We start from the raw sequence: 13,289 nt of genomic DNA, 5'->3' as shown, positions 1-13,289 counted from the left end.
CAAACTGGGATCCTCTGTCCGACACAATATTCTCAGGAATGCCGTGCAAACGAACCACGTTCTGGAAGAACACAGGAACCAGATCAGAAGAAGAGGGCAGCTTAGGCAAAGGAACCAAATGGACCATCTTGGAGAAACAATCACATATCACCCAGATGACAGACATGCCCTGAGACACCGGAAGATCAGAAATGAAATCCATAGAGATGTGTGTCCAAGGTCTCTTCGGGACAGGCAAGGGCAAGAGCAACCCGCTGGCACGAGAGCAGCAAGGCTTAGCTCGAGCACAAGTACCACAGGACTGTACAAATGACCGCACATCCCTTGACAAGGAAGGCCACCAAAAGGACCTGGCCACCAGATCTCTGGTGCCAAAAATTCACGGGTGCCCTGCCAACACCGAGGAATGAACCTCGGAAATGACTCTGCTGGTCCATCTAGCAGGCACAAACAATCTGTCAGGTGGACAAGAGTCAGGCCTACCAGCCTGAAATCTCTGCAACACACGTCGCAGATCTGGAGAAATAGCAGACACGATAACTCCTTCCTTAAGAATACCCACAGGTTCAGCGACTCCAGGAGCATCAGGCACAAAGCTCCTAGACAGAGCGTCGGCCTTCACATTCTTAGACCCTGGTAAATACGAGACCACAAAGTCAAAACGGGAGAAAAACAATGACCAGCGGGCCTGTCTAGGATTCAGGCGTTTAGCAGACTCGAGATACATCAGATTTTTGTGATCAGTCAAGACCACCACACGATGCTTAGCACCCTCGAGCCAATGATGCCACTCCTCAAATGCCCACTTCATGGCCAACAACTCCCGATTGCCCACATCATAATTTCGCTCTGCCGGCGAAAACTTCCTAGAGAAAAAGGCACAAGGTCTCATAGTAGAGCAACCAGGGCCTCTCTGTGACAAAACGGCCCCTGCCCCAATCTCCGAAGCATCCACCTCAACCTGAAAAGGAAGTGAGATGTCAGGCTGGCACAAAACAGGTGCCGAAGTAAACCGGCGTTTTAACTCCTGGAAAGCCTCCACGGCAGCAGGAACCCAGTTAGCTACATCAGAGCCTTTCTTGGTCATATCCGTCAGCGGTTTAACAACGCTAGAGAAATTTGCGATAAAACGACGGTAGAAGTTAGCAAAACCCAAGAACTTCTGAAGACTCTTAACTGACGAGGGTTGAGTCCAATCATGAATAGCTCGGACCTTGACTGGATCCATCTCCACAGCAGAAGGGGAAAAAATGAACCCCAAAAAGGGAACCTTCTGTACACCAAAGAGACACTTTGAGCCTTTTACAAACAAAGAATTTTCACGCAGAATCTCAAAAACCATCCTGACCTGCTCCACATGCGAGTCCCAATCATCAGAAAAAACCAGAATATCATCCAGATAAACAATCAAAAATTTATCCAGATACTTCCGGAAAATGTCATGCATGAAGGACTGAAAAACTGAAGGTGCATTAGAGAGACCGAATGGCATCACCAAGTACTCAAAATGACCTTCGGGCGTATTGAATGCGGTTTTCCATTCATCGCCCTGCCTAATGCGCACAAGGTTGTACGCACCACGAAGGTCTATCTTGGTGAACCACTTGGCACCTTTAATCCGGGCAAACAAATCTGACAACAGCGGCAAAGGATACTGAAATTTAACAGTGATCTTATTCAAAAGCCGATAGTCAATACAAGGCCTCAAAGATCCGTCCTTTTTGGCCACAAAAAAGAATCCTGCACCAAGAGGGGAAGAAGAAGGACGGATATGCCCCTTCTCAAGAGACTCCTTGATATATGAACGCATCGCGGTATGTTCAGGTACCGACAGATTAAACAGTCTCCCCTTAGGAAACTTACTGCCAGGAATCAAATCTATTGCACAGTCACATTCCCTATGAGGAGGCAGTGCACTGGACTTAGACTCGCTGAAGACATCCTGATAATCAGACAAATACGCCGGAACTTCCGAAGGCGTAGAAGAAGCAATAGACAAGGGCAGGGAATCTCCATGAATTCCATGGCAGCCCCAACTTGACACTGACATAGCCTTCCAGTCCAAGACTGGATTATGGGTCTGTAACCATGGCAAACCCAAAACAACCAAATCATGCATTTTATGCAGAACAAGAAAACGTATTACCTCCCGATGTTCGGGAGTCATGCACATGGTAACCTGTGTCCAAAACTGCGGTTTATTTTTTGCCAATGGCGTAGAATCAATACCCCTAAGAGGGATAGGATTTTCCAATGGCTCAAGAACAAATCCGCAGCGCTTGGCAAATGACAGATCCATAAGGCTCAGAGCAGCACCTGAGTCCACAAACGCCATGACAGGATACGATGACAGTGAGCAAATCAAAGTTACAGATAGAATAAATTTAGGTTGCAAATTACCAATGGCGACCGGACTAACAACCTTAGTAAGACGTTTAGAGCATGCTGAGATAACATGTGTAGAATCACCACAGTAGTAACACAAGCCATTCTGGCGTCTATGAATTTTCCGCTCATTTCTAGTCAGGATTCTATCACATTGCATTAAATCAGGTGTCTGTTCAGACAACACCATGAGGGAATTAGCGGTTTTGCGCTCCCGCAACCGCCGGTCGATTTGAATAGCCAGGGCCATAGAATCATTCAGACCTGTGGGAATGGGAAAACCCACCATCACATTCTTAATGGCTTCAGAAAGGCCATTTCTAAAATTAGCAGCCAATGCACACTCGTTCCACTGGGTCAGCACGGACCATTTCCGAAATTTTTGGCAATACACTTCAGCCTCGTCCTGGCCCTGAGACATAGCCAGCAAGGCCTTTTCTGCCTGAATCTCAAGATTGGGTTCCTCATAAAGCAAACCGAGCGCCAGAAAAAACGCATCAATGTCAGCCAATGCCGGATCTCCTGGCGCCAGCGAGAAGGCCCAATCCTGAGGGTCGCCCCGTAAAAAAGAAATAACAATTTTTACTTGCTGAGCGGAGTCTCCAGATGAACAGGGTTTCAGGGACAAAAACAATTTACAATTATTCCTGAAATTTCTAAATTTAAATCGGTCTCCGGAAAACGGTTCAGGAATCAGTATCTTAGGTTCTGACATAGGACTTCTGATAACATAATCTTGTATGCCCTGCACACGAGCAGCAAGCTGGTCCACACTTGTAATCAAGGTCTGGACATTCATGTCTGCAGCAAACACAAGCCACTCAGAGGTAAAGGGGAAAAGAAAAAAAAATGAGAGAGAGAAAAAAAAACTCAGAACTTTCTTTCTTATAATCCCGCTTCTGCAATGCATTTAACATTTAATTCTGGCCTGGCAAACTGTTATGACCCCAATGGCGAGGGTCTCAGAGAAACAAGTAAGTCTGCGACGTACAAAAATCCAGCTCATAGGGCAGTGGTAACTGGGTTGACCATATATCTACTCCTAACGCCAACACTAGCAGTAGCCGGGGAACATGCCTACGTTGGTCGCTAGATGTCTCGCGCCAGCCGGAGGACTAACTACCCCTAGAAGAGGAAAACAAAGACCTCTCTTGCCTCCAGAGAATAGACCCCAAAAGTAGGATAGTAGCCCCCCACAAATAATAACGGTGAGGTAAGAGGAAATGACAAACACAGAGATGAACTAGATTTAGCAAAGAGAGGCCCACTTTACTAATAGCAGAATGTAGTAAGATAACTTATATGGTCAACAAAAACCCTATCAAAATCCACGCTGGAGATTCAAGAACCCCCGAACCGTCTAACGGCCCGGGGGGAGAACACCAGCCACCCTAGAGCTTCCAGCAAGGTCAGGAAACAGATTATATACAAGCTGGACAAAAATGCAAACAAAAACAAATAGCAAAAAGCAAGAAAGCAGACTTAGCTTAATCAAACAGGAACCAGGATCAGAAGACCAGAGCACTACAGATTAGCTCTGATATCAACGTTGCCAGGCATTGAACTGAAGGTCCAGGGAGCTTATATAGCAACACCCCTGACCTAACGACCCAGGTGAGCATACAAGGGATGAATGACATACCCAGAGTAAAATCACTAGTAGCCACTAGAGGGAGCCAAAAGGTAAATTCACAACAGTACCCCCCCTTAGTGAGGGGTCACCGAACCCTCACCAAGACCACCAGGGCGATCAGGATGAGCGGCGTGAAAGGCATGAACTAAATCGGCCGCATGCACATCAGAGGCGACCACCCAGGAATTATCCTCCTGACCATAGCCCTTCCACTTGACCAGGTACTGAAGCCTCCGCCTGGAGAGACGAGAATCTAAGATCTTCTCCACCACGTACTCCAACTCGCCCTCAACCAACACCGGAGCAGGAGGCTCAGCAGAAGGAACCACAGGCACAACGTACCGCCGCAACAAGGACCTATGAAATACGTTGTGGATGGCAAACGACACCGGAAGATCCAGGCGAAAGGATACAGGATTAATGATTTCCAATATCTTGTAAGGACCAATGAAGCGAGGCTTAAATTTGGGAGAGGAGACCTTCATAGGAACAAATCGAGAAGACAGCCATACCAAATCCCCAACGCGAAGTCGGGGACCCACACCGCGGCGGCGGTTGGCAAAACGCTGAGCCTTCTCCTGTGACAACTTCAAGTTGTCCACCACATGCCCCCAGATCCGCTGCAACCTATCCACCACGGAATCCACCCCAGGACAGTCAGAAGGCTCCACATGTCCCGAGGAAAAACGAGGATGGAAACCAAAGTTGCAGAAAAATGGCGAAACCAAGGTGGCGGAACTAGCCCGATTATTAAGGGCAAATTCAGCCAACGGCAAGAAGGTCACCCAATCATCCTGATCAGAAGAGACAAAACACCTCAAATAAGCCTCCAGAGTCTGATTAGTTCGCTCCGTTTGTCCGTTAGTCTGGGGATGGAAAGCGGATAAAAACGACAACTCAATGCCCATCCTACCACAAAAGGATCGCCAGAACCTGGAAACAAACTGGGATCCTCTGTCCGACACAATATTCTCAGGAATGCCGTGCAAACGAACCACGTTCTGGAAGAACACAGGAACCAGATCAGAAGAAGAGGGCAGCTTAGGCAAAGGAACCAAATGGACCATCTTGGAGAAACAATCACATATCACCCAGATGACAGACATGCCCTGAGACACCGGAAGATCAGAAATGAAATCCATAGAGATGTGTGTCCAAGGTCTCTTCGGGACAGGCAAGGGCAAGAGCAACCCGCTGGCACGAGAGCAGCAAGGCTTAGCTCGAGCACAAGTACCACAGGACTGTACAAATGACCGCACATCCCTTGACAAGGAAGGCCACCAAAAGGACCTGGCCACCAGATCTCTGGTGCCAAAAATTCACGGGTGCCCTGCCAACACCGAGGAATGAACCTCGGAAATGACTCTGCTGGTCCATCTAGCAGGCACAAACAATCTGTCAGGTGGACAAGAGTCAGGCCTACCAGCCTGAAATCTCTGCAACACACGTCGCAGATCTGGAGAAATAGCAGACACGATAACTCCTTCCTTAAGAATACCCACAGGTTCAGCGACTCCAGGAGCATCAGGCACAAAGCTCCTAGACAGAGCGTCGGCCTTCACATTCTTAGACCCTGGTAAATACGAGACCACAAAGTCAAAACGGGAGAAAAACAATGACCAGCGGGCCTGTCTAGGATTCAGGCGTTTAGCAGACTCGAGATACATCAGATTTTTGTGATCAGTCAAGACCACCACACGATGCTTAGCACCCTCGAGCCAATGATGCCACTCCTCAAATGCCCACTTCATGGCCAACAACTCCCGATTGTCCACATCATAATTTCGCTCTGCCGGCGAAAACTTCCTAGAGAAAAAGGCACAAGGTCTCATAGTAGAGCAACCAGGGCCTCTCTGTGACAAAACGGCCCCTGCCCCAATCTCCGAAGCATCCACCTCAACCTGAAAAGGAAGTGAGATGTCAGGCTGGCACAAAACAGGTGCCGAAGTAAACCGGCATTTTAACTCCTGGAAAGCCTCCACGGCAGCAGGAACCCAGTTAGCTACATCAGAGCCTTTCTTGGTCATATCCGTCAGCGGTTTAACAACGCTAGAGAAATTTGCGATAAAACGACGGTAGAAGTTAGCAAAACCCAAGAACTTCTGAAGACTCTTAACTGACGAGGGTTGAGTCCAATCATGAATAGCTCGGACCTTGACTGGATCCATCTCCACAGCAGAAGGGGAAAAAATGAACCCCAAAAAGGGAACCTTCTGTACACCAAAGAGACACTTTGAGCCTTTTACAAACAAAGAATTTTCACGCAGAATCTCAAAAACCATCCTGACCTGCTCCACATGCGAGTCCCAATCATCAGAAAAAACCAGAATATCATCCAGATAAACAATCAAAAATTTATCCAGATACTTCCGGAAAATGTCATGCATGAAGGACTGAAAAACTGAAGGTGCATTAGAGAGACCGAATGGCATCACCAAGTACTCAAAATGACCTTCGGGCGTATTGAATGCGGTTTTCCATTCATCGCCCTGCCTAATGCGCACAAGGTTGTACGCACCACGAAGGTCTATCTTGGTGAACCACTTGGCACCTTTAATCCGGGCAAACAAATCTGACAACAGCGGCAAAGGATACTGAAATTTAACAGTGATCTTATTCAAAAGCCGATAGTCAATACAAGGCCTCAAAGATCCGTCCTTTTTGGCCACAAAAAAGAATCCTGCACCAAGAGGGGAAGAAGAAGGACGGATATGCCCCTTCTCAAGAGACTCCTTGATATATGAACGCATCGCGGTATGTTCAGGTACCGACAGATTAAACAGTCTCCCCTTAGGAAACTTACTGCCAGGAATCAAATCTATTGCACAGTCACATTCCCTATGAGGAGGCAGTGCACTGGACTTAGACTCGCTGAAGACATCCTGATAATCAGACAAATACGCCGGAACTTCCGAAAGCGTAGAAGAAGCAATAGGCAAGGGCAGGGAATCTCCATGAATTCCATGGCAGCCCCAACTTGACACTGACATAGCCTTCCAGTCCAAGACTGGATTATGGGTCTGTAACCATGGCAAACCCAAAACAACCAAATCATGCATTTTATGCAGAACAAGAAAACGTATTACCTCCCGATGTTCGGGAGTCATGCACATGGTAACCTGTGTCCAAAACTGCGGTTTATTTTTTGCCAATGGCGTAGAATCAATACCCCTAAGAGGGATAGGATTTTCCAATGGCTCAAGAACAAATCCGCAGCGCTTGGCAAATGACAGATCCATAAGGCTCAGAGCAGCACCCGAGTCCACAAACGCCATGACAGGATACGATGACAGTGAGCAAATCAAAGTTACAGATAGAATAAATTTAGGTTGCAAATTACCAATGGCGACCGGACTAACAACCTTAGTAAGACGTTTAGAGCATGCTGAGATAACATGTGTAGAATCACCACAGTAGTAACACAAGCCATTCTGGCGTCTATGAATTTTCCGCTCATTTCTAGTCAGGATTCTATCACATTGCATTAAATCAGGTGTCTGTTCAGACAACACCATGAGGGAATTAGCGGTTTTGCGCTCCCGCAACCGCCGGTCGATTTGAATAGCCAGGGCCATAGAATCATTCAGACCTGTGGGAATGGGAAAACCCACCATCACATTCTTAATGGCTTCAGAAAGGCCATTTCTAAAATTAGCAGCCAATGCACACTCGTTCCACTGGGTCAGCACGGACCATTTCCGAAATTTTTGGCAATACACTTCAGCCTCGTCCTGGCCCTGAGACATAGCCAGCAAGGCCTTTTCTGCCTGAATCTCAAGATTGGGTTCCTCATAAAGCAAACCGAGCGCCAGAAAAAACGCATCAATGTCAGCCAATGCCGGATCTCCTGGCGCCAGCGAGAAGGCCCAATCCTGAGGGTCGCCCCGTAAAAAAGAAATAACAATTTTTACTTGCTGAGCGGAGTCTCCAGATGAACAGGGTTTCAGGGACAAAAACAATTTACAATTATTCCTGAAATTTCTAAATTTAAATCGGTCTCCGGAAAACGGTTCAGGAATCAGTATCTTAGGTTCTGACATAGGACTTCTGATAACATAATCTTGTATGCCCTGCACACGAGCAGCAAGCTGGTCCACACTTGTAATCAAGGTCTGGACATTCATGTCTGCAGCAAACACAAGCCACTCAGAGGTAAAGGGGAAAAGAAAAAAAAATGAGAGAGAGAAAAAAAAACTCAGAACTTTCTTTCTTATAATCCCGCTTCTGCAATGCATTTAACATTTAATTCTGGCCTGGCAAACTGTTATGACCCCAATGGCGAGGGTCTCAGAGAAACAAGTAAGTCTGCGACGTACAAAAATCCAGCTCATAGGGCAGTGGTAACTGGGTTGACCATATATCTACTCCTAACGCCAACACTAGCAGTAGCCGGGGAACATGCCTACGTTGGTCGCTAGATGTCTCACGCCAGCCGGAGGACTAACTACCCCTAGAAGAGGAAAACAAAGACCTCTCTTGCCTCCAGAGAATAGACCCCAAAAGTAGGATAGTAGCCCCCCACAAATAATAACGGTGAGGTAAGAGGAAATGACAAACACAGAGATGAACTAGATTTAGCAAAGAGAGGCCCAATTTACTAATAGCAGAATGTAGTAAGATAACTTATATGGTCAACAAAAACCCTATCAAAATCCACGCTGGAGATTCAAGAACCCCCGAACCGTCTAACGGCCCGGGGGGAGAACACCAGCCACCCTAGAGCTTCCAGCAAGGTCAGGAAACAGATTATATACAAGCTGGACAAAAATGCAAACAAAAACAAATAGCAAAAAGCAAGAAAGCAGACTTAGCTTAATCAAACAGGAACCAGGATCAGAAGACCAGAGCACTACAGATTAGCTCTGATATCAACGTTGCCAGGCATTGAACTGAAGGTCCAGGGAGCTTATATAGCAACACCCCTGACCTAACGACCCAGGTGAGCATACAAGGGATGAATGACATACCCAGAGTAAAATCACTAGTAGCCACTAGAGGGAGCCAAAAGGTAAATTCACAACACTAAACTTCAGCCCTGGCATTTGAAGTTACACAGGCCCACTTGTCACATGGTGACTGTATAATATCTTTGTAAATATAGGTAAACTGACTGAACAGCAATCTAGTCTGAACTGGTGCATAACCATAGGTAAGTGTTCACACTAGGCAGTCAGGTCAGGGACCCATCCGATCTGAGATTACCTTGACGTTTGGTGGACGGGCTCACATTTTTTGGCCAAATCTTGTGCTTAGCATCTCATGTGTTTTTGCATAGATTTCACAAGCCATTAAGCTATTCACATTTCATGTATCGCACATTTCCTTGCTTTAGTACAGTTGAGTGCAGCCATTAATCTATTTGTATAATATCTTTGTACACTTGTAGGCAGGGCCGGTTTTAGGCAAAGTGGGGCCCTACGCCTAGGCAAAGTTTAAAATGGGGCGACAAATGCTAACATATTGCACATCACACAAAAGCATTTCGGTTGTATTTACAAGCGCTGAACTCAGGCCGCTAAATGAGTTTGATCGATAATACTGAAGTTGTTCAACGCTTGTTTCCCGGCCTCTTTCCACCAGCTGAGGAATAATGATAGGACAGAACGATCACTAATAGATCACTAACAGATCACTATACAGCATCATGTTATCAGCAGCACATCTACAGTTTACACCGGCGATGTGCTACTGAGAACAAGGATTTTTGTTCCAGCAAAAACAATCTGAATATCCAGCATTTTACTTGTTTAGTAAAATACACCCCATAGTCCTCCATATATTGTAATGTGCACCACAGTCCTCCATATAGTATAATACACTCCCTATAGTCCTCCATATATTATAATACACTGCTCAGTCCTCCATATAGCTTAATACACTCCTCATAGTGCTCCATATAGTATAATGCACCGCCATAGTTATCCATGTAGTACAATTCACTTCCCATAGTATAATGCACCCCATAGTTCTTCATATAGTATAATGTATTCCCCATAGTCCTCAACACAGTATTATGCAGCCCACATACAGTATAATGCAGCCACCACCCTACAGAGTATAATGCAGCCACCCCAGAGTATAATTCAGCCGTCTCATAGTATAATGCAGCCACCCCATAGAATATAATACAACCCACCTCCCCATAATATATAATGTAGCCCCCATAGAATATAATGCAGCCCCCCATAGTATAACACAGCCTCCACCATAGAATATAATAAACCCCCATAGTATATAGCACAACCCGCATAGCAGATAACACAGCCATGTAGCAGTATACAGCACAGCCCACATAGTAGAATACAGCACTGCCCACATAGTAGTATACAGCAGAGCCCACATAGTAGTATACAGCAGAGCCCACATAGTAGTGTATAGCACAGCCCACAAAGTAGTGTATAGCACAGCCCACACAGTAGTATACAGCAGAGCCCACATAGTAGTATACAGCACTGCCCACATAGTAGTATACAGCACTGCCCACATAGTAGTATACAGCACTGCCCACATAGTAGTATACAGCACTGCCCACACAGTAGTATACAGCACTGCCCACATAGTAGTATACAGCAGAGCCCACATAGTAGTATATAGCACAGCCCACATAGTAGTATACAGCAGAGCCCACATAGTAGTATATAGCACAGCCAACATAGTAGTATACAGCACTGCCCACAAAGTAGTATACAGCAGAGCCCACATCTCTCCTCCCTCCTAGAATGGCCCCACAGTCCAGAAAAAAAAAACACTCCTCACCTCCGCTCGTGCCTGCGGTGCTCCCTGCTCCTGTCTCGGCGGCTGCCGCTGCACTGCCTGGGACACAGTGAGTGCGTGCGCACCCGCAGTGTCAGCGCCAGGCAGAGCAGGGAATGATGGGAGAGGGAGCGTCAGGTGACGCTCTCTCCTCCATCATTGTATTCAACTGTATCGTGTCTATCATAGTTAGCCCAGCACATACTTTAGTAAATAAGCATATAATTTATGTAAATGAAGATAGGAAAAAGATCATGTCTGCCCAGACTGATGGAAATCTCCATTTTCTGAAAAGAACATTCTAAGAACAGGAAAGAATAAAGTCGTTCTAAAAATACAACGAACTGCGATGTTTGGCTCCTTCCCACATTGCAGCGCGGCCAAACCCTGGTAGTTCAGATTTCTGGAAAGAAAATGCTGAATTCCTGTGGAGCAAATGAAACCGGGATATTTATTCATTCTGCAAATAAATTATAATAGAAGAAGTTTTACCCAACTTCTACAAAATGTGCAGCGTCAAAACCAGTGAAATCCACCCTAAACTGGGCTTATATTGGGATAAATGGATAGATAGATAGATAGATATATAGATGATGTATAGATAATAGATAGATAATAGACAGAAGATAGATACTAGATAGATAGATAGATAATAGATAAGTAGATAGATAATAGATAATAGAGAGATAGATAGATAATAGATAAGTAGATAGATGATAGATAATAGATAGAAATATAGATAATAGATAGATAATAGATAGATAGATAGATAGATAATAGATAGATAATAGATAGATAATAGATGGATAATAGGTAGATACAGTTGTGTGAAAGTGTTATCCCCCTTCCTGATTTCCTATTTTTTTGCATGTTTGTCACACGTAAATGTTTCAGATCACCAAACAAATGTAAATGTTAGACAAAGATAACACAAGTAATCGCAAAGTGCAGTTTTTAAATGAAGGTCTTTATTATTAAGACAAATATAAATCCAAACCTACAGGGTCCTGTGTGAATAAGTGATTGCCCCCTAAACCCAATACCTGGTTGGGTCACCCTTAGCAGCAACAACTGCAATCAAGCATTTGTGATAACTGGCAATGAGTCTTTTACAATGCTCTGGAGGAATTTGGGCTACTTAGCTTTGCAGAATTGTTGTATTTCAGCCACATTGGAGGGTTTCCGAGCACGAGTCGCCTTTTTAAGGTCATTACAGCATCTCAGTCGGATTAAGGTCAGGACTTTGACTAGTCCACTCCAAAGTCTTAATTTTGTTTTTCTTATGCCAGTCAGAGGTGGACTTGCTTGTGTGTTTTGGATCATTGTCCTGCTGCATAACCCAAGTGCGCTTCAGCTTGAGGTCACAAACAGATGGCCGGACATTCCCCTTCAGGATTTATTGATAGACAGCAGAATTAATGGTTGTATTTACCACAGCAACTCTTCCAGGTCCCGAAGCAGCAAAACAGACCCAGACCATCACACTACAACCACCATATTTTACTGTTGGTATGATGTTCCTTTTCTGAAATGCTGTGTTACTTCTACACCAGATGTAATGCGACATACACCTTCCAAAAAGTTCAACTATTGTCTCATCAGTCCACAGAGTATTCTCCCAAAATTATTGGGGACCATCAAAATGTTTTCCTGCAAAACGGAGACAAGCCTTTATGTTCTTATTGCTCAGCAGTGGTTTTTGTCTTGTAATTCTGCCATGCAGGCCATTTTTTCCCAGTCTCTTTCTTATGGTGGAGTCATGAACACTGACCTTAACTGAGGCAAGTCAGCCTGCAGTTGTTTTGCTGTTGTTGCATGGTCCTTTGTGACCTCTTGGACGAGTCATCACTGCGCTCTTGGGGTAATTTTGGGTGGCCAGCCACTCCTGAGAAGGTTCACCACTGTTCCATGATTTCATCGGTTGTGGATAATGGCTCTCACTGTGGGTGGCTGGAGTCGCAAAGCTTTAGAAATGGCTTTATAACCTTTTCGAGACTGATAGATCTCATTTACTTTGCTTCTCATTTGATCCAGTATTTTTTTGGATTGCGGCATGATGTCTAGCTTTTAAGGATCTTTTGTTCTACTTCACTTTGTCAGGCAGGTCCTATTTAAGTGATTTCTTGATTGTGAACAGGTGTGGCAGTAATCAGGCCTGCATTCGACTAGGGAATTTGAACTCAGCTTCCCAAAGATGTAATGAACCACAGTTAATTTATGTTTTAAAAGGGGAGGGCAATCACTTTTTCACACAGGGCCCTGTAGGTTTGGATTTCTTTTTCCCTTAATAAAAAAAAGAGCGTTGTAAATGACTTATTGCCAGTTATCGCAAATGCTTGATTGCAGTTGTTGCTCCTAATGGTGGCCCAACCAGTTATTAGGCTTAGGGGCAATGACTTTTTCACACAGGGCCCTGTAGGTATGGATTTATTTTTCCCTTAACAATAAAGGCCTTAATTTATAAACTGCATTTTGTGTTCACTTGTGTTATCTTTGTCTAATATTTAAATTTGTTTGG

The sequence above is a fragment of the Ranitomeya variabilis genome, chromosome 5, assembly GCF_051348905.1.
Source record: "Ranitomeya variabilis isolate aRanVar5 chromosome 5, aRanVar5.hap1, whole genome shotgun sequence".
NCBI lineage: Eukaryota > Metazoa > Chordata > Amphibia > Anura > Dendrobatidae > Ranitomeya > Ranitomeya variabilis.
Note: the sequence above shows the minus strand (reverse complement) of the source record.